Consider the following 22,832-nt stretch of genomic DNA (forward strand, 5'->3'; position numbering starts at 1 on the left):
ACAGCATTGAATAATTAGTGAATACTTTCACATGAGTAATGGAGCCACGAATAACACAAAGAATATTCTTACCTCTTTACTGATATGACAATCACTTCATAGATTAATCGAGACAAAAATATATCAGAAAATTAAATTGTCAAACTAGACAATTCCGTTGCAAAAGCCGCATTATTTTTCGTATACATAATTAATTTCTTAAATATAATTTATACCATTACGCTTCATAAGTATGAATGATACAGATTCAGAGAAAACGGAAGAAGATAGTGTTCAGATTCTGTTAAAAAATGAATATGTTAGTGAAGAATCTTCTATAGAGGTTTCTATGAGTGGCTGGTCTTCCCTAATCATAGCTGAGTATCATGAAAACAGTAAACGCAGACTCAACAAAGAAGGATTATACGATCCAGGCGAAGGTGAACTTTGTGAGGTTTACATACCATGTTCAAACAGTTCGGTTCTGCGTCATGTGTATTACAACTACCCAGCTATCATCGACCCGGGTATAAAATCTGCTTTATTAGATCCACAGACAATAATTACCCCAGGGGATGACGGACAAGAACTATACCTAGCGTTGTGTGAAGAAGCACAAACACATCCAATAAGGTCTTTCCACGCATCTTTACTAAAAGAGAAGGTTGATTTGAAATACTACGGAATATATTCAAAAGCTTTTCGGCCTATAGCACTGGCGTTAAGTAGAAACAGGCATGTTAGAGTTCTAGATCTGACAGGAAATTTTATCTGTCTAGATGGATGTTTCCATCTGGGCGAGATGCTTCAAAACAATGATACTTTAATCGAGATGAATTTAAGTGGATGTAAAATTGGAGCTCAAGGTGCAAAGCGTCTGTTTAAGTTTCTGAAATTCAATCGTTCACTCACTAAGCTGAATCTTTCAGGAAATGAGTTAGGAGACACAGGGGTCCAGTACTTAGCTGTAGCAATCATCAAAGGAGCAACTGTAGTGGAGTTGGACCTAAGTAAAAATAAACTGACATCCAAAGCAGTGCTACATCTAGCTGAAGCTCTTGAAGTGAAAAACAAATTTACTCATTTAAATTTATCCTATAACAACATTTTTTCACCTAGGGCCTTATTAATTCTCTGCACTCATTTGTCTGATAACGAAGACTTCCAGGAGCTCGATTTGTCTTGGAACGCATTACAAGGCAATCGCGTAGGGCTCGCTATACGGATTCTATTTTTAAATAAAAACGTTCGAAGTGTTAATTTAAGTAACAATAAACTTGAAGGAGTCGCCATAACCGACATTGCTTACAATATGTCAAAAGCAGTTAGACTTGAAACTCTAAACTTGTCTTATAACCCTTTAACTCCACTGGACGCCATGAAATTGCTTCGGAAATTAACAATTCGTAGTGTTAGGCTCCAAAAACTTTTACTTGATGAAGTTATAGTCGATTCAGAATTCATAGAAACTAGAAGAAAAATATTAAGAAAAAAAAGTCGCCAGAATACTGTTATTACTCATGGTTATGTCAGAGATCGATTTGTTCCTAAACAGCTTGATGTCAGGGAATTGGTATTGAAGAGAGCTGTTGCTATCGGCAATGCACCCAAGAAAATAAAGAATAGAGTTGATGTGGCATTGTGTTTATTGGAATTGCACAAAATTTATCCTGCGCCAATAACGACAAAAGAATTCTGCCAGGCTATGGCAATCCGAGGTGTCCATATTGATGAAAACTTATCTAGCGAGATGAGTGTAAGCTTTCCTGGGCCAAGGAAAGCAAAAGTTGAAAGTATTGATTTAGCTGCCATTGTTGAATATGTGAAACGTTTGTGGCCAGACAAGGAGTTACCACCAACCCCCCCTCCGGAGCCTGAACCCGAACCAATACCCGCACCAAAACCTAAAAACAAAAAGAAGAAGAAATAATGCGGAACCATTTAGACGTAGTTTTAATTTAGGGATTTTAGCTTATATACCTACCTACGTTTAGTGATTAGTTTTATTCTTAGTAGAGTACTTTTAGATTATAATATTAATATTTTAGATTATATAGATGTATTTCGGACTTGTGTAAGTAACGATTAAACATAAGTTTTTGAATGGTGTTTCTTTTAATTTCTGTTCTACAATAATATAAATGGGTGATTTACATCGTGGATATGAAGTGGCGCGTGATTCGTGTGCATTGTGGCACGTCATGAGACTTATGCCAATGAGATCACATAGTTGTGACGATATCTTATGGGTAACAATTGTGATTTGCATAGCAATAAGTGGCCTCGTATTAACTGTTATATAGATCACGCTTCTCAGAATCGTGATCCTTGTGTTGTGTAATCTCACTTGTAATTACATAATAGATGTTATTTATAGTAATTATCTAGCACGATGATTACTTTTGCTCTAAGAAAAACTTGAGAAAAAACATTTAATAGATTTATAATCTGTATCCAAAACACAGTAAATTATGAACTTATAAGTAACCTTTTATGATTAAAATTACAAATTACAGCGCTGGATGGTGGAGCCGCGCTCACGCCGGCGGCGGCGCAGGCGCACGGTAGCGTGCGTCACGCAACCTGGACTTGTCCGCTTTATTATTATTTATTGCTTTCAAATAATCTCCGAGTAGATAATACTATACAAAATGCCGCTGCACAGCATTCCTGTCGTAATGTCCAATACTGAGTGAGATGTTAAATGATTCGTGGTGAAGGTCTCATATTGTGATGTCTGCGAATAGATCTTATCTCTAAGGGTTGTCCACGGATATAGCTCTGTGCCCTTTTGTCCCTTTTTGGGTGGGATGTCTCCATATTCCTTAAATGGGTTATAATGTGCCTCTCTGGGATTATCCTGGATAAGATCTGGCGTGACTGGAATAAATGGGGAACACACATAAACCATTTTTTGGGTAGTCCTGTGATAGCGTCTTCTAAAATTACGTGTCCTTCTTTTTTGATAAAAATGTTCTTTACTAAGTGCACTGTATCTTTTTAGGATAAAGAAAGAGCTTCCTTTCTTCCTTCCTTCATCTTCGCCTTTCGTATTAATTTTTACTCAATCTTGCTTGAGAACCCTAAACTGATCTTTAAGCTTACGAAAGAAAATTTTCTGCGCCGCAATATCAAAGCCCGTAATCAGAAGCTGAGGAATTCGCACCGACATGCGGAACCCTGATTTAAATCAGCTCGGCTTATGATGCGCTAGAGTCTAGAGTAATGCACTCTATATTATGTTGATGATAATCCTAGGGTATTTGATTGTTATCATAGATTAATGTTTTATATTGCAATGTTAATGTTATTAAGCGGTGATTGTGGGTGTGATCTCTGGATGTACTGAACCGATTTTGAAAATACTTTTACCAATAGAATGCAATTTGACGTTATTTTTGGGTGTACTCCCTTTTATACTCACCTATGTATTCTACCTATCACCTATGTATTCTATTTATACACTCCCTTATGTGCTTCGATTGTATTTTCGTCTATCGCCCCTTTATATAATGACAATAATCTAATGTTTATGTCTGCTGTCATTGAACATCCTAGGCAGTCGTTACGGGTAGTCAGAAGCCAGTAAGTCTGACACCAGTCTAACCAAGGGGTATCGGGTTGCCCGGGTAACTGGGTTGAGGAGGTCAGATAGGCAGTCGCTTCTTGTAAAGCACCGGTACTCGGAATCCGGTTATACTGGAAGCCGACCCCAACATAGTTTGGGAAAAGGCTCGGAGGATGAATGAATCTAATGTTTATATTTTTTGTTACAGGTAATTTTCGCATTGACATGGGCTGAGAGTGAAATACTGCCAAGTTAGCAAGATAAAAATATGACTAAGACCAAAAGTAAGTCTGTATTGAGAATTTTAGCACTAAGATCTTCACTGTGATGGTGAGAGATCAGAAAGTTTAGAAAATAATGACAAGAATTTATGGAAATGTCTGTCAAGTCACGAAACAAATAAGACAAAATACCTCGTTAATTTTATTGAATGCTGCTGTTTCTCGGGGTATCACCATACCCCAATAAAATGAATCAGCATAATGTCCTTTCTTAGGCTCTAGAAGTCTACAGTATACATATGTATATGCACCAAACATTTGAATTGGTTAAGTAGTTTCAACGTCTAAGCGCGACGATATTAAGAAAAATATTAGTTAGAATTATTTTGAAAATGTAACATCACACTAAAGCCCTTAAGAATTTTTTTCTAACCCTCCCATTAACAGTTTCTAATTAAAACTATTAATAAGATAAAAAGTAACCGCCCCTAATCACTAGCTTATCATCTTCCAATGAATATTGATGAAACTTAAGTACTTGTAGAGATTTCCCTTTTCCAAGATTAATACGCCTTCAGCCACATCCTAGGAGTTAATTAAGTTTTTAATTAAACATGTTAATCGATACTATTTTAAGTTATCTGATAGTCATTTATAATGTTAGTAGTAATTAAAATTTTGTTTGAGTCTTATTCAGTTCAACCAAATTTTTCATTGATCACGACTTATTATCATCTGCATAGACTTTCCGAAATATGTTGGGGTCGGCTTCCAGTCTAACTGGATGCAGCTGAGCACAAGGGTTTCAGAAGGAGTTAGGCAGTTATCTGACCTCCTGAACCCAGTTACCCAGGCAATCCAATATCCCTCTGTAGGGGTAGACTGGTTGTCAGACTTACTGGCTTCTGACTACATGTGACGACTGCCAAAGATGACAGAATTTCATCATTTGTCCAGGTTCCTACGGGATCTTAAAATATATTGTCTCTCAATTACACTACATGCCAACTTCTAAACCTAATTCACGTGTTGCCCACATCATAACAGCTCATGCGCAATGAATATCACCGAACATTGGCTGCGCGAGCGCATCTGTTGCGGTTTTGCTATAAATTGAAAGTGACGCGTCAATTTTTACGCCTATTATATTATTACACACGAACTGTATCGGCAGTTTGTCCATTTGGGTTAGGGTTGTCCATAATTTCATATAGGATATAATACCCTTTTTTACATTCGCTCCTTGTTAAACACTGGTACTCATATGCCTAGTCTTTTATCAACTTCCAATTAAATTTTGGGTCTTCCAGTCTAACCGTATGTAGTTAAGTAGCAGTGTTTTACAAGGAGTGACTGCCTATCTGATCTCCTCAACCCAGTACCCAACCCGGGCAACCCAACACCCCTTGGTGAGACTGGTTGTCAGACTAACTGGCTTCTGACTACCCGTAACGACCGCTAAAGATGTTCAAATGACAGCCGATATTCTTTCAAGATGGTATCTATACCTACTAATATTATAAAGCTGAAGAGTTTGTTTGTTTGAACGCTCTAATCTCAAGAACTACTGGTCCGATTTGAACAATTCTTTCGGTGTTAGATAGCCCATTTATATATTAGAGGAAGGCTATAGGCTACTTTTTATCCGGGTTCGTGCAGAAGTTCCCACGGGATGCGGGTGAAACCGCTGGCAGAAGCTAGTTATTCATAACGTAGAATGCAATGATCACTTTCATCTTACTTGGCAACCCTAACAACAGTGTGAAGTATAGCGTCAGTAGAAAGTATTTGAAGTGGCGACCGTGGCCGAATACTTAATACTCGACCATTTCTTTTCTTACCGAATTGCGTTTACACTTTTACTTTTAATGTTGCCATCACGCCTACACGCCTGGGGGCTGGATAGAGCAGTTATGTCGTTTATAAAATTATAACCTGCAGATATAGATTGGCGGTCAAAATTGTCGTGTAGTGTAATTTTTGGGTAAATCTAGGGCGGTTATAGAATTAGATTGGCAAGTTCTATAAGATATACTTGATTCTCTAGAAAGATTTGCTTGCGAGGTGATGGCAGATAGAAAAGTATGGGAGTAGTAAATATTTTACGGCGACTCGAAATAAAATTGGGATAAGAGCAGGTGGATGATGATAATTGATTCTCTTGTTGCTTAACAGCACACAACAGTGACACAGTAAAACACTTATAACCAGTGTTAAAACTTCCTCATTTTCACACATTAAAATTCTGATCACAAATCTATAAATCACACAACACGACGAGAACGTTCGGATATTTATTTGTTTACTAGTGACATAACTTGCGCCCCAAAAACTCATTACATGATCCGCCATTGTTACGGAGCCAAAGTTATCACCCATAACCCCATATAGGTTGAAAAGTAGCCCATAACCAGCCCATCTTTGATCTCTTCCGCATGAATAATTCAAAAAAAGAACTTAACCCGAAAATGCCCGAAGCGTTTTCGTAAATTGCGCCGGCGCATCATTGGGTCGCCATACTCGCCATAAAATTTTCATCGGATAAGAAATTGAATTTACTCATGAAAGTCGTAAAATTTTAAACGTAGCATTTTTATGTTGATTTATTTATATTATGGATGAATTTTTGGTATATCGCGAAGGGCACTTTCCTTTTCAGTGTGTAAAAGGTAATAAGGTGTATCGATCAAGTTTTTTTTTGTTAAATTAAATTCGTAATGTGACCGGATTTTAATTGGTCAGTGACCCAAAAACGCGCCAAAAATACTTTTTCGGAGAATTTTTAAATTTACACTAACTTATGCTACTGAGCGTGCATCACTTAACATTTCATTAACATCTTCCATATGTTATAAGATTTCCATATTTATATCACTCAGCAACAACGTTTTCGCTCGCATTTCTATGTAACTTTAAACTTAGTTTGAAAAGCTTATTTAACTGGCAGTAAGTTATAAAGTTAACTCTCACATTACAGAGTTACATTCTCTTCAGAAACGTTTTCTCAAAAGCGCTTACAGACGTGAGCTAGTACACGCATGCGCCGTACGAAAGGGAAATGCTCACGCGCATACTAAACGCTAAGCTATTCAACTTTGTTATTATTAGTTACTCGTTATTTCAACTTATTTCCCGGAGATTCACTCGCGAACTAAATTACTTTAGGAATTTGCTTTAGAAATTACTTGAACTTAAACTTTCCTAATGAGTTGGAATTTTTTCTTATTAAAAGGACGTATCGAGAGTTTCAAATCAAACTGTTTACTACATCATTATTCATTAGTTGTGATTAAACATACAGATTTAAATTTGTGTTGCGCCCGCAGCGATTTTGGAAAAATTACCTCTACTGTTTGAGTTAGTGAGTATATAGTGTTGTGAATTATTAAAACGGAATGGATAGTCCTCGTTCTGACTTGTTCAAAAAAACAGTCTGATATTTCATAGAACTTTGTTATACTAATTACCCGTCTAAATGACGCATAGAGCTTTGGAACTTAGAAGAGACCCTTTTAATAACAAAGACAGCATTTCTTCCCATAAGCAAATGGCCTTCTCATTTGCACTAAATTATAAATTAAAATATTCCCTCTTCAAAAATAAACGCCGGAACTTTCAAGCTCACACTCCCCACCCGTATGTTTACTCAAAATCTGGGACACCTGTCTTAAGTGGCCAGTTGACCTGAGACCCACATCGCTGCTCATACCAATAATATTAATTCTTGCTATATTACATATAGCTTGTTATGTATGGTAAATGTTTGTAATGGAAATGAGATGGTCATATATGTATTGTGGTAATTCTGATAGGTTTGAAAGTATGGGAATAAAGTAGTTATAATCATCAGCAAGGATATTGAGCCCTGACCTTCACCTGCGCAGAAGTGATTTATTGGTTTATTGCCTTAAGTGTACAGTGCGCAAAGCGATCCCCACTCTTCCGCCGAGAGCTCATTATCCTTGCCGATAACTATACAAAGTTTTGAGCCCGTTGATGGATTAATACTTACTGATAGGCATATTTCTAGCCAAGCTACCCATTTTCCACAATTTAGCGAGTAGCCTTTCTTACTGGGCCAACGCTGAAAGCACCTTTGAACTGGATTAGCGCGCTTAAACAAAGTGAGATCTAACTTGATTGAAAAAAGATTCTGGAGGATTGAGAACCTCCTTTTTTAGAGGTCGGTTAATAAAACAACATATTTACACGTTTTCCGTACCTGTGTAATGATTTCTTAAAACTTGTTTACATATATGTATGTATCTTGAATGATACACTGATAAACACCTATAATATAAAGGTTCCCATTCTGATATACCACAAGGCTTTACTTTTAAAAGACGCATAGCTACTAGTCGCATACTTGCACTAGTATTTCACGGACAATGACAGGTGGCAATGCTTGTCCTTACTTAGAAACACATGCTGTACATTTTATTATTAACAGCTGTTGTATCGGAATATACTTTATACTTGGAGTGTTCTATCATTGTGTCTATAAAGTTGTGTTGAGAGAAAAAGTATGGACCAAACGAGCGTGGCTATATATCTAAAGCCCGGTTAGACATGTACCAGCTATATTAAATGTACGTATCACTACAAAGTATAAAACAAAGTCGCTTTTTCTGTCCCTATGTCCCTAACGCTTAAATCTTCAAAACTACGCAACCGATTTTCCTGCGGTTTTTTTTAAATAGATAGAGTGATTAAAGAAGAAGGTTTCTATGTATAATTACATACACTAAACAATGTGGAAATACTGTTATCCCGTGCGAAGCCGGAGCGGGTCGCTAGTAATAAGTATAAACTACTTTCGCGAATAGAAGGCAATTTATAACTGATAGGAACAGTGAGTATTACATTAACTACTGGTACATTAGGACATAATGGACGGATGAATTGTAATAGATTTTTTGTGGAATCGAAACGGTTAGACTTGAAAATGGTACTGGTATAACCGATTTTAACCGGTCCTGTTCGATTTATAGGCCTTTTATTTATTTTAAAGATTCCCAGTAAAGAAGGCAAAGGCGTGAAAACAATTTAAAAGTAGGTGGTCTGCACAATCCCACATTCTCCGAACAGTCCTTATAACCCATGGACTTTAATGTTTTTTAAGCCGTGGTAACAGTCTCACGGGTGAACAATACATGTGATATCAATACACCGACTCAATCGGAGCTAATAAATTGAGATATTTTTCTTTGTACGCCATCGATCACTTGGGCAATTTGCAATTACTGCCCGCTATGGACCGCGGTGGTGCTAGTTAGAGTTGGCGCTCACGGTTCAAGCTTGTAAAATGTTGGACCTACTTTTTAACGAAGATAACTCTTTATTTAATATTTAATCATCAACCCTGCCTTTATCCCATTTTTTTTTTTTTTGGAGCAGTCGTAACATTATTTTTAACCAAATGGACATATTCTTGATACGATTATTAATATGTTGCCTCTGTTAAAGTCTTGATGAATAAGTCAATAGGTAGCTAAAATATATGTTTTTTTTTTATCGTAGAAAGAAATTGCTTGACATTCGAGTCACATAAGCAAAAGTGATAATTTATCGTTGAAAATTATCACGTTTTTATCAGCTTTAAAAAATAACATTTCAGGCTTCTAATTAAACAACAATCAATGTTTCACATTACAAACTTAAAATATTAGCAATATATCTTAAGTCTTACAATTGTAGACAAAAATAAATGTCGGTTCATGGTCCCCAACACTATTCTCAGGCTGGTCGGCGCTCGCGCAGAAATATTACCGACACGGCAAGAATATGATTAGTGTATTGTGTTCCTGCTTATTTATTTACAAAGTACTTCGTGAAGGATTGGCCGTGCTAACTGACGTTTGTTTTTCTAGATATCGTTAGAGAAATATGGCTGAGAGAGGATATATTGACGGTGCTTGATTTATTCTAATAGAATTTCGTTTGGAGCTTTAGTTATGGGTTCAGGATGGGGGATTTTGTTTTTGTGTTTGTGTATATGGATTGTTAGAGTTTTTGTACTTTTAGGAAATGGATCTTAGCAATGAATGTTGGAGTGCCCGAGCTATCAACAGGCTAAAAGTTTGCAGTGTTCTTAATTTTAGCACGAGCTCTTAATTTCGATATAGTTATGCTTGATCATTGATCATCAGCAAGTTTAATCATCACCATATTGTTACAAAATAATATCATTGTCTCAAAGGTTCTTAGTTAAACCATAGCTGACACCCACACACGTAAATACTTAGTAAACATTGCCATTTGCAATAAATTCCGCAAATTCCCAATTAATATTAACATTTGAGTTTCTGCAAATGTTAACTCTTTGAAATGTAGAATTAACGTGTAAACTAAAGTTAGCTAAATTTAAAACTAAATACCTACCATAAATCCCTACTTTTTTAAATTCTATGAACACATTTTTCTAAACAAACCAATTAGACTCCGAACCTTATCGAATTTAGTTGAAACTTTTGACAACTATTATTTCCATGAAATAAAATATTACATTGTACAATTTTGGCAGTTACCTTAAAAGTAGGCCTTTAACCTGTATATTGGGGTCAGAGTTAATTTAGATTTAGAATAAGTATAATACAGGTAAAATAAGACGAGTTTACATTTTTTACAAAATCCTTAGGCTAAACCATAAAGTCCTAAATATAACGGTATATAAAAAATAATCTGTAAGCCAGAGATCTCCCCATTACGCCGGCAGTTGATTGCGTATCGCGACGATTAGGTGCGCGCTCGCACGACACAAAGGCACCGCCGCGCGCGCCGAACGCGGAACCTAATCCCGGATTAGGCCGGGATCATTTCAAGTTTCCCGGGACACGTCCATCCCACGGGACCCTGTTCCGGGGTAATCTTGGTTATTGAAAGCAATCTTATTTTATAGTTTTCTTGAATATATGTGTAATGCCTAGAGATTTTTATTGGGTGCGTTTAGTCGAAACGATTTTGATTTTCATAAGTAGGAACTCGTAATTTTGTTACATAGTAGCTTCTGCATGCAGTGTCGCCCGCATCTTGTGGGTATTGCTATAAACTTATCAGACTCATAAATAGAGATAAAAAAATACCCCTAAAACATCACACCCATAGAACAAATATATCTTTTGCATACTAATAACTGTATTTGTCGTTATATAAGGTCTTCCTACATTCAGCAGTGGACGGCAATTGGCTGATATAATAATGACGATGAAGGTCTTAATTATTATCTTCAACTTTAACAATTACGAAAACTTCAAGCCACTTAGTTAACGGTCAGTAACAATAACAATTAACAGCTTTCCTATTAATAACCTATTCCGTTTAATTGAACTTTACAGTTCCACTTTATAGAATAACGTAATATCTTCCTCAAATTTTGCAATCACCATCAAACTTTTAGAACAACGATTAATAGTTAAATGGCGGATTCCAATTACACTAGTTTACAAAAAAATAATTTTTTTTTGTTCATGAAATGAAACCTACATTATTTAAGTAGGCTATGGACGGTTACTAAAAAAATATATTTTTATTTTTCGTAGCACGTCACAATTCGGAGATATCGATGACTTTTTTTTAATCTACCCGCAATTGTTTAAATGCGTTTATCGTTCTGTTTTGTAAACAACTGTGTGAATCAAAAGTCTAATTTTTATATAAAAATGTCATCTAGAGTGTGTAAACTACATCCAGATCGATTTTGTTATGTTTGTGGGAAAATTGTTCAGTTAAATCGTGGTTTCCCTTTAACAAAACCATTGCATGAAGCCTATATACAATATTTTGGATTTCTGGTGTCAAATCAAGATAAAAATTGGGTTCCTCATGTGATTTGCACTAATTGCAGATTGGTCCTCAGCTCCTGGTATTCAGGTAAAAATAGATCACTGAAATTTGGTAAACCAATGATGAAAAATTTTACCAAAGCTTTGGATAAGTCCAAGCCTGCATTTCAATATCTCTGCTCTGTATTTACGAATCTTTCTGCTGCTAAATTAAAGGAAGGAATATTTGTGGGTCCTCAAATCAGGAGAATATTGGACGATACAAAATTCGAGAGCCTTTTAACCGATGTAGAAAAAGCAGCCTGGCACTCTTTCAAAAGTGTCGTTAAAAATTTTTTAGGCAATAAAAAAAGTGATAATTACAAAGAGATCGTAAATTTATTGCATAATTATGAGCGTATGGGTGTAAATATGTCACAAAAAATTCATTTTTTGCATTCCTACTTAGATTTTTTTCCAGAAAATCTTGGTAGTGTGAGTGATGAACACGGTGAGCGATTTCACCAAGATTTAAAATTATTTGAGCAAAATTATCAAGGTTTTTGGGACGAAAACATGCTAGGGGACTATTGTTGGTCTGTTGTGAGAGATACAGATGAAAATATTTATAAAAAAAGAGCAAAAATTACCCATTTTTAACTGTCTATCGTTTATTTAGATGTGTTTTTTGTAAAAATCTTCTTAATAAATATTTCAAAAACCTGACGTGCTGGATTTTTTTAAATATTTTTTCCGAGATGTAGATACCCAAAGTAATGTAACCGTATGTATTCCATTTCATGAACAAAAGTCATGTAAACTAGTGTTATTGATTGCTAACCTAATCAATTAGTGGTATCTTTATCTACCTGTAGGTACCAGGGTGTAGTATTTCAGCACCCTTTTTTTATGGGAAATTATAAAAATCCCAGAGTGTCCGACTCTTGCTGACTAAAACCCAGCATGTTCCTTCTTAAGCCCTTTATGTACCAGGGCCTCGGTAACTCTTTCGAACAAGCCATATTTCTGCACCCTTCAAAAAGGTTATCATTCTACAAAGAATATCAAGTCGCGTCATCTAAAGTGTAATTCATCCAAAAATGTCTTATCCAAACAGTCATATAAAAGTCTAACCCGAGGTCAAATATTGATTCAGCACAAACAATTAAGGTTCAACAATGTTGGCATTGCTGTATACGGGCCGCCATTAAATTTAATTACCGCTGCGCGCGAGTTTCGGATGCGCGGCGGCTTGCGCAAGCGCAGGTGCGCGTAAAATGTCAGGTGGCGCGCGTGCGCGTAACATACACTGTTGCCTTTAGTACGGCAGGTCGATATGCCCTTAAATATCAGGCTTGTGGGAAAAAACAGTATCTTGAGTGAGTAATTTTATTGGTCCTTCGAGGCACGGTGATGGGACTTAAGGGGCAAGGATCGGAGACAATTTATTGGTAGTAATATTGTCTGTACCTGTGTTGGTGTGGCTGGAATAACTTCTAAATGTAGCTTATGCTCTTGGAACGATATCATGTAAGGTTGCTAAGGGAATATGAGTGTGATACGTGGAAATGGAAGAAAAACTAGTATATACTTTATGGATTCCAAATTATGTATTTAACGCTACTCGTGCTTTATGCACCTAACGTAACATAAAATGGCCAAATCACATTTAATTACTTCAAAAACTTAAAACAAGCTTACACATGTGTTTCCTCATACCAGAAATTACATAACACAAATCCGGGCATATAGGTTGTAACTTGTAACTTATATTTTTTTACTCTTTATCCTCTAAAGAACGAATCTTGAGAACTCTTAGACACTCACCGCTCGAGGCACATGGCATATGAAGAATTGACGTGAGGGGTTAAAAGATCACGACTGTGTAAAAGGATTTATGTAAGTATTCCAATCAGGCGTTATATTAGTTTTGACATGAAGTTGATTGAACAACGGATCCTTGGCGCCGGGTCTTCTTGGCTTCTAATTAGGAGAAGAAATATTGTGTGAGGCAACGGTGACATAATACCTTTTCTTATTGTCTAAACTTATATAATAGATAAGGTGAGGTTTATGTACCAACTGTCATTATCCGTGAAAAATTGACTCCCAATTTAAAATGTCCCACGATCATCTCTTAATGAGACTTCAATTACCATTCATTCCTATCTCAAGAGTTTAGAACTCAGCAACTGCTAATCAATCTAATAATCGCCAAAAAGATAGAATATGTCATCTTTTCCCATGAGCCTACACAACCCTTTCTGACCCAAAGATCAAGCAACTTCATACTAAAAGACCAAACAGAGTAGTCCTAACCCTCTAAAAACGCATGTCGCAACAAAAATTACAAGAATGAACATTCCAATAGCACTCGCAATGTTACCGGCCAAAAAATTCTCAAAACAATAGTCCAGTTGAAATTCAACTATGACATGATAATGGTTTGCTGTATCGAACTGGTAACAGCGCGTAACACCGACCGGCAGATTCCCACGGCGCCGAAGGTCGGCCACGATTCAATACTTGCGAAATATAATCATTCAAACAGATATACAAAATGTTTGCTTTGTTCGTATATGTTTTAGTGTTTGTTGGTTGAGTTATGACGGGAATTTAAAGAGTATAAATGGTCGGTAGATAGTCTCACTAATGTTGTGAAGGTGAAAAGTGAGTGTGTATGTTTGTTACCTCTTCACGTGTTAACGGCTTAACGGATTTTGATGGAATTTGGTAGTACAGCGTATGTATCAGAATAACGTATGGGGTACTTTTTATCCTTGTGCGTGTAGTACTTCTTATCCGGGTGCTTAAAGTAGGTCCCTTGGGACGCGGGTGAAACCGCAGTCGCAACTTGGTATAAAATTACTTTTGGGTATTTCGTAGACTTTTAAGTTGAAAAGAAGTGGCAAAATCTTAATTTTAGTGTTAATAACATTGAGAATGATTATGCAAATAAATACGCAATATTATTAACATAAATTGTCTTTATAAAGTGTTTGTTGAGATAGGTCCAGCCGATTGCGTCTGATTTATCTCTCATCTATCAAGGCTTCATTATCTTTGAGTGGCTTAGGTTATGTTTATGGTAAGCAGAATTCTAATTCATATAGCTCGCGCCAAACTTTTTGGCAGTTGAAAATATTGCGCGGAACAGAAACTGTTTAATTTTAAGGAATAAGAAAGCGGCAAAGGTAGGCATGGTGTATGTGCGTAATTGTGATCGAAAATTAGTTCAAAACGCCATTAGGCTTGGTGCAAATATATATTTTCACTTTATATCTAACAAACTATACCGAATTCTTGCTCAGTTACAAGATAAAAGCCAGAGTTCTTATTCTTATTAACAGTAAAACACCTGCTATATTATAAAATAACTTGTAATACGCGTCACAGTATTGAGAACTGCCAATCGACTCTATAAATAAACTTCGCAATATGTTCCACATTGACAGGTGTTTATCGATCTTTTTATATAACTTTATTGATTACTTTTTTACTTTATCTTTTGCTCCCTTGAACTTTTGTTTACACTAGCAATCTTCCCTCGGTTGCACCCATGTCCCGTGGGAACTGCTTGGATAAAATATAGCCTATGCTACTCGGGAAGAGTGAAGTTTTCCAAAATGAAAGTATTTTTCAAAGCAGTATTTAATTATATTCGTTTTTACACGACGTGTTTTTTTGCCAGCGGTGTATTTCTGTTAACCTTAACCTTAGCAACCTTACCATATTTTTATGCTTTCAAAGACACAAAGGACACACAAACAAACAGACAAAAAAAATATCCTATTTAAGATATACATACACCTGTTATCCTACATACTATAATTTATATTCCTATATATACTCGTGTATATTATAGTATCGATATTTCCAAGAAGTCTTCATTGTCTAGCTGGCGTGCGCCCGCGCAGCCTCGAAACAATCATTAGTCGGTTTCATGAGAATAGTTTAAATGTGTTTAAGCACTTGTCGGTGTGGGTGGAGATCACGCTTTTCCTAAGAAGGCTTTAACTTATTTGAAACAATGCCTTCCGAGGTATTCCGAAGTTTCCCGACTTATGCAACTTTGTATTGTGTTTCAAAAACTAGGTTTACTTATAAAGCTTGGATATGTTGATAATTGTTTGTCACTCTGTTCAGTTAGATTTATAATAGTTTTTGTAAGATTTGTTAGTGTTAACTCAACGTATTATAAAGATTAATGTAAGTTACTAGGTATACAGATTTTACCCAGTATTAGGTACTAATTATATCTGTACGCTCTACGAGCTACATAGTGAAACTCAATATCATATACTAACACCTTAAAACCTACTTATGTATGTACACAGATTAAAGAGCTTTAACTTTTACTCTCACGCAGAAACTACGACTTTTGATGAAATTATCAGAATAACATAGCTTCCTGAAGGCTGCCCGATTAAAAAAGGGTGCGGAAAGTAGGTAGTTCCTCCAGGATGGAGAATAAAACAGCAGGTTTGAGCTAGTAAGCATAACATTAAGTTCTGAAAAAATTATACAGAAGCAAAAAGTAGCAGAAAACCATCATCCCATCATGTCGCATCTCACCTTTAATCATGCAGCTACCACGCATGCGCGGTACAGCAATCACTGACGCTGCATAGCTATTTGTTGGGGTCACTGACCTGATCTCCGAGTTGTGGGTATAGTCATCAAATGTGTTATTTACGTATTTACCTATGTTGCAGGAAATATGTAGCATTTTTCAACATATACTTAGGTAAAATATTTCTAAAGGTCCACGCTTTCGAAGTGGTTTTATAAAGCTTAATTTATAAGTGGTCCTAGGGATATATGTTGGTTTTCTTTCCATATAGGTAAACCTATTTATCTCAGTACTAAAAAAACTGTACAAATAATGGTATAGCCATAATTTCATATATATTCATATTGCCCTACCTTTATTAAGTTTACTTCAATAAGCCTCTGTAACTTATAAGATTACATAAAAATATTTCAATCCCACAAAGAAGTTTACACGAATATCCAAAGTTAGCATTTTAATATGCATAAACGAGTACATATTAGGAAAATTACGTAGGTATACTTACTTAACCAAATCATTAATGATAAAATCAATAACGAAGCAAAACACTTTCCTCCTACATAAAAATATAAATATTGATTAACAAGGAAAGTACCAAATCATTTCCAAAACTTCTAACTTAAACGATCCAAAGATTCATTGACACCCACGCAAATTCAAAGATACGTCATTTAAAATTATTTAAATTATGCCTACACTTAAAACAGAAGATTGCGTCTCAATTTAAATAATTATGCAACTACTTAATACTTAAATTAACGTGAAATATGAGCACTGACATGTTACCAAACAATTCTTATTTACTTACACACGACATAATTATGTAACTGCTACTTCAAAAGCGAGCCGCTACTTTACCTAATACTCAACTCATGATTACGGCCGTCCCAATATTCAATCCATCTTTTGGTAACTAGAGATAGAATACACTCTTCCCGAGTAACGTAGACTATATTTTATCCAGGTACGGGCAGTATAGTTACACGTTAGCACGGGTTTCATGCCATCATGCGCAAACGATGCGCTTCCATCATGCGCAGGGTGCGCGGCAGCCTCAACAGCATCCTGAGTACTATTGCGGATAGGTGGGACAGTCCCATACTGGCGCATTGGATACGCCTACACGCCACTGTGGCGTAGTCATTAAAAGAATGAATTGGTAGTTATAAGTACTAACACTAGTTTCTAAGTTGTGTGTTGTATGTACTAACCCAATGGACTTTGTCTGAATAAAAACATTTTTAATTTTAATTTAATTTAATTTAATAGTTCCCACAGGACACGGTTAGAATCGAGCGAAAACGACAAGTTCGTAGATAAACTATCAATTTATTTTATTTAATCCAATTTCTGTAAAACTCATAATAATTTCAATATAAACACTCCATTTATGTTGAATACCGCGAAATGGTTATTATAATTCAATTGATACACCACTCATTAAAAATTACACACTCCATCTAGAGGCTGCTCAATATACATCAACTTAATTTCAATTTGGATACGCTTGTAAAAGAAAACTATAACCTCAGCTATTTACTGGAATAAATTAAGATTTTTTCGTCTTTTTAATTATTCTGTAGTTTATTTGTATAATTTTATTCAACGGCGAAGTCAATTTTGCTAATCAAAATATTAATTGCAATCTTTCGAGCACATTGAACCCTTTACTTAAAATTCGGTCCTTATGCCAGAGTGACTTACAAAAAAAGATATGTAAAAGAATTTCATTGATTTATTTTGATTTATATTGTATTCATCTAGATAAAATAATCATTATTGAAGACTATTTATTTAAGCGTTCTAATTTATCAACCAATCAGTCCAATTTTTCTAACATACTCCATTAAGACATCCATTAGCTTCATCACTCAGTACATATCTTAAATATCAATTACTTTACATTTTTCCAGCTTTTTTATTACCATCATTGACATATTTGATTACCTACTTCAAAGTGTGTAATATTTATTCTATCTATAATTTAGTTCAGACAGGAGCGTAGACTCTGGTAAAATTATTTTTTATACGTATGGTGCGGTTTGAGCGATGGAGGATCAAGTTCCTACTCCGTACTTAGTTTTTTTGGTCCTTCGGTACTTGCGGTTGGCGAAGGAAGTTTCGTATTCTGCCAGGATAGTGTTGCCATACTTGGAATGATGATATCGATTTTATTCATTAAAAAATTCAACAGTATCAATATTTCTTGATTAAAATTTTTAATAAAATTAAATGAAGTAATACAATTATGAAGCAGATAAAATTTTGTTATTTCGAGTACCAATAATTACTGTCTTTCGGCTAATTATTGACCCTTTATGAAGTCATCAAATTTTGCCATAACGATAACTGCAAATTGAAAACTGAACGATTAAAACCTTAACTCCTTAATGGTCCTTGCAACCTTTTTGCAGTACCTACGTATTTTCTGAACCTTGGCAACACTGATCTCAGGCTTTTAACGTAGATACAAGTATGTACAGGATCTGTGGTTTTTGGTATACATTACAGTTCCCATGTCGTTAGTGATCGTTTTTAATTTTTATTTTTACCCTCTGTAAGTAAGAATCACACGGTTTTTGTACTAAAGAATAACATGGGCAAGTTTTTTCTTTCTTAGAATTACCTATGTTGTTTTTAGCATCAATCCCACGCCTTAATGTGAATTTGCCTGGAAGGCCCTGAATTGATCCTTGCCAAATCTTTTGGATTTATTTAATACTAGCCGTTTTCCCGCGGTTTCACCCGCGTCCCGTGGGAGCTACTGCCCGCACCGGGATAAAGTATAGCCTATGTTACTCGCAGATAATATAGCTTTCTAATGGTGAAAGAATATTTAAAATCGGTCCAGTAGTTTTTGAGTTTATCCATTACAACCAAACAAACAAACAAAGTTTTCCTCTTTATAATATTAGTAGGTATAGACATTTTTGAGTTATTATTTTTGTTTTTAGTTCCATCATTATTTTATTTCGATGGCTGTCATTGCCAGTTAACTGGCTTGAGGAGGTCTGATAGGCAGTTGCTCCTTGTAAAACACTGGCACTCAGCTGCATCCGATTACACTGGAAGCCGACCCCAACATAGTTGGGAAAAAATCCCGGGAGATGGAAGATGAAGTGATTCGATTTGCAAAAGCACTAATTGTTGGTGACTTATACTGTTCTCCTTTAACACACTTTCATCATTATCCTAGTACTTTACCAGGGGCAATATCTCATAGTTAAGAAACAATACATATTGCAACTTTAGTATCAACATTAACTTAAAACGATTTATCTTAACGTAACAGTTAAACAAATCACGCATACATTGAAATGATCAATCTTCGAACTGATAAATGATAATTATAGCGTGGTTCATAGTGCAAGGGTGCGCGGTGCGTGAAACGACGCGTGCGCAAGTCACGGCGCGCTCCCGATACTATTAGGAACTGCTTAGTTTGTATACGCGGATTCGCTTGCTTTTTAGGGTTCCGTAGCCAAAATGGCAAAAACGGAACCCTTATAGTTTCGTCATGTCCGTCTGTCCGTCTGTCCGTCTGTCCGTCTGTCCGTCTGTCACAGCCGATTTACTCGGAAACTATAAGTACTACAGTGATGAAATTTGTTGGGAATATGTGTTGTATGAACCGCTACAAAAATATGACACTAAATAGTAAAAAAAAGAATTGGGGGTGGGGCCCCCCATACATGTAACTGAGGGATGAAATTTTTTTTTTCGATGTACATACCCGTGTGGGGTATCAATGGAAAGGTCTTTTAAAATGATATAAAGTTTTCTAAAAAACATTTTTCTTAAAGTGAACGGTTTTTGAGATATCAGCTCTCAAAGTCGTAAAAAGTATGTCCCCCCCCCTCTATTTTTATAACTACGGGGTATAAAATTCTAAAAAAATAGAGGTGATGCATGCTTATTAACTCTTTCAACGATTTTTGGTTTGATCAAAGTATCTCTTATAGTTTTTGAGATAGGTTGATTTAACTGTAATTTACGGAACCCTTCGTGCACGAGTCCGACTCGCACTTGGCCGGTTTTTAAGTTTTTTTTTTATAAAAAGGAGGATTATGTCAGTACATTATGCTACTTCTGAAATCAAGTATGTGCCACTGAAAGTCCCCATCAAAATTGGTTCAGTTTTGCCCATTCATAGTGAGCAGATAAAATGATTAGAAACTAGTCGTTTGCCCGCGGTTTTGTACGCGTTGCGATGGTACTACTGCCTGTACCGGGTTAAAATATAGCCTATGTTACCCGGGGAGAGTGTAGCTTTCCAGCATTAGAAGAATTTTTAAAGTCGGTTCAGTTGTTTCGGAGCATTAAGGGTACAACTAAAACAAAGGATATAGAGGTAGGTTGTGTACTTTATTACATAGGCCAAAAACACATGTGCGTTAGAATAAAGTCATTACGGGCCTAACAAACAGACATTATTATTTATTTGTACATATTAGTAATAATATTGTTTGTTATGTAATATTGGTTTTCATATAGTTTGTGGTGGATGAAAAACTAAATTAGACCGCAAGAGAGAGTGTTTGTTTTGCGGTTTTTATTTGAAATAACTACATGATTATGTTCAATATATGCTCAGGAGTTTTTTAGAGTTATACAAATACAATATTTTTAGTAGTGGTTTGTATTGATCGAATTTACACCGCAATTCAATCTTCACTTTCACATTTACAAATATGTCTATTCCTTTTTTCGTTTTTTTTTGTTAATGGTACATTTTTAACCTGAAAAAAAGCATACGTTTTACAGGCTTTTTCAAATAGAAAACGGTAGCATATAAGACAAAATGGTCTTACAATACATGCACATTTTTTGCTGCATACTTTAAATAAAGCTCTCAAACTCAAACAATGCATTCACAAATGCAATTTCAATATTAGATAGATATATAAACAACGACAGTTGGGTCACGATATTGCCAATTACATACATAGATGAACAGATAAGCGCGTGCGCAAACCTTGACTGGTTCATGCTCTATTTTTCAGCATCTGCATCAGTGATGCTCAACATATCTGATGCATTTTGAAAAATACTGCATATAGCTCAATATAACTGTTCTACTACTCAATTTAAATCTTTGGGAATGTCATCTAAATTAAAATCCTGAATACACGTGAAAAATTAGATGACAAGGTTTCTTTCAGCATAAATAATACAGTGTAGATAGTTAGAAAGAATGTTATTTGTGAAATGACGACAGACGGACGAGTATGGAAGTAGAAAATATGCTGCGCCTACCCCAAATAGAATTGGGATAAGGGTAAGAGGATGATAATGATGGTTGATTGTGCTTGTAAGGTACATATACTATGAAATATATCAAATCAAATCGTGTTTATTGTTATATGTGGAGTAACAGGCCTACGTGTAACATCAAAATCTGCGACACTGTCATCATTCTAAACTTACTAGATAAATTGCATCACAAAAACCATCTCAATCAAAGCGTTGACCGCCTCTGTCCACTAAATATAATCTACTATAGATGGTAATGAGTTGTAAACGTCTGCCCCGTTTAGCAACGACTCGACGCATGATGTCAACTGATCTGACGAAACCGATTGGCAAATAATATGTGTCGCTATTCAATGAGATATAGCTTTCAAAACAATTGTATCAGTCTATTGAACTATTTTACTCGATATTGTCAACTGTATGGATAGTAGCCTTGAAAGGTGTCACGTAAATAGGTTCTTGATTGTCAACTGTTTATTTAACAGCCTTGATAAATATATTATTGTTAAAAGGAGTACAGCTACATGATCTTGCAAGTGATAATTTCATTTTCTCTTCGCGTCTCCAAGGATCGTTTTTAGGGAGGTTTTTCTAAGTTCATTTGTTTTAAATCATTTTGAGCTTTTGTTTTCGTGATTATCCTTAAAGCTATATTCATCATCCTATGTTGGATGCAGCTGATCACCAGTTGTTTACAAGGAGCCTCTGCCTATTTGACCTTTTTAACCCAGTTACCCGGGCTACTCAATACTGGTTCTTAGACTTACCAGCTTTTGACTACCCGTAACGACTGCCAAAGATGTTCGGGCCCTACAGTGCCCTCCGAAACAATCAAATCGTAATGGGTAAAGCTACATTATGATTACTTCTTATGTTTTCCTTTATTTCTTCGACACGCAGCCTTTGTCCACCTCATTTTTATCCCCTAACTACATTTTTTGTCGTCTGTCACGCATTTTGGACAGGTCCGATATTATCTAATGGACATTCCTCCGTGGCTCCTGTATCATTTTTTATTTGAGCCTGACTGATGACGATTTTGTTTATTTCCTTTTTTGTTACCGGCTCAAGATTGTGGGCTGTATCTTTAGATTTTAAGGGATGTGCGTCTCCGAATGTAAGGTTATTTCTGATGACAGTATCTCTTAAATTAGTGGGAGCGTTCATAATAGTAGTTAAATTGTACTTATGCTTTTGTCCAGTTCCAAGTAATAAAGGTTTTACTAATAAAGGTTTTCTTTTGTTTCAGGTAATTTGACGCCAACTGTGAATTAATTGTGGAGACTCAACGAGAAACTTAAGGATGCAGATCAGTATAAAATTCGCTTATAACAATAACTATAAATTCGAGATTTTTATGCATTTACATAAAAATCTTCATACGAAGTTAATAGGCCAACTTTTAATAAAACTGGTCTCATCGTTTGTACTCGTAAATGAGCCAAGGCCGTTTTAAACTTCCTTATAGAAAAACAGGA

The 22,832-nt window shown here is 35.7% G+C and overlaps 1 protein-coding gene across 5 annotated transcripts in view; it reads left to right on the forward strand.

Moving 5' to 3' along the window:
* The window catches only part of LOC110369723 (protein outspread), a 252,489-nt gene that overhangs the window by 153,104 nt on the left and 76,553 nt on the right, over window positions 1–22,832 (forward strand). The gene's annotated exons all lie outside the window — the stretch shown is intronic.

The sequence above is a fragment of the Helicoverpa armigera genome, chromosome 9 (genome assembly GCF_030705265.1).
Source record: "Helicoverpa armigera isolate CAAS_96S chromosome 9, ASM3070526v1, whole genome shotgun sequence".
In the NCBI taxonomy this organism is placed as follows: Eukaryota; Metazoa; Arthropoda; class Insecta; order Lepidoptera; family Noctuidae; genus Helicoverpa; species Helicoverpa armigera.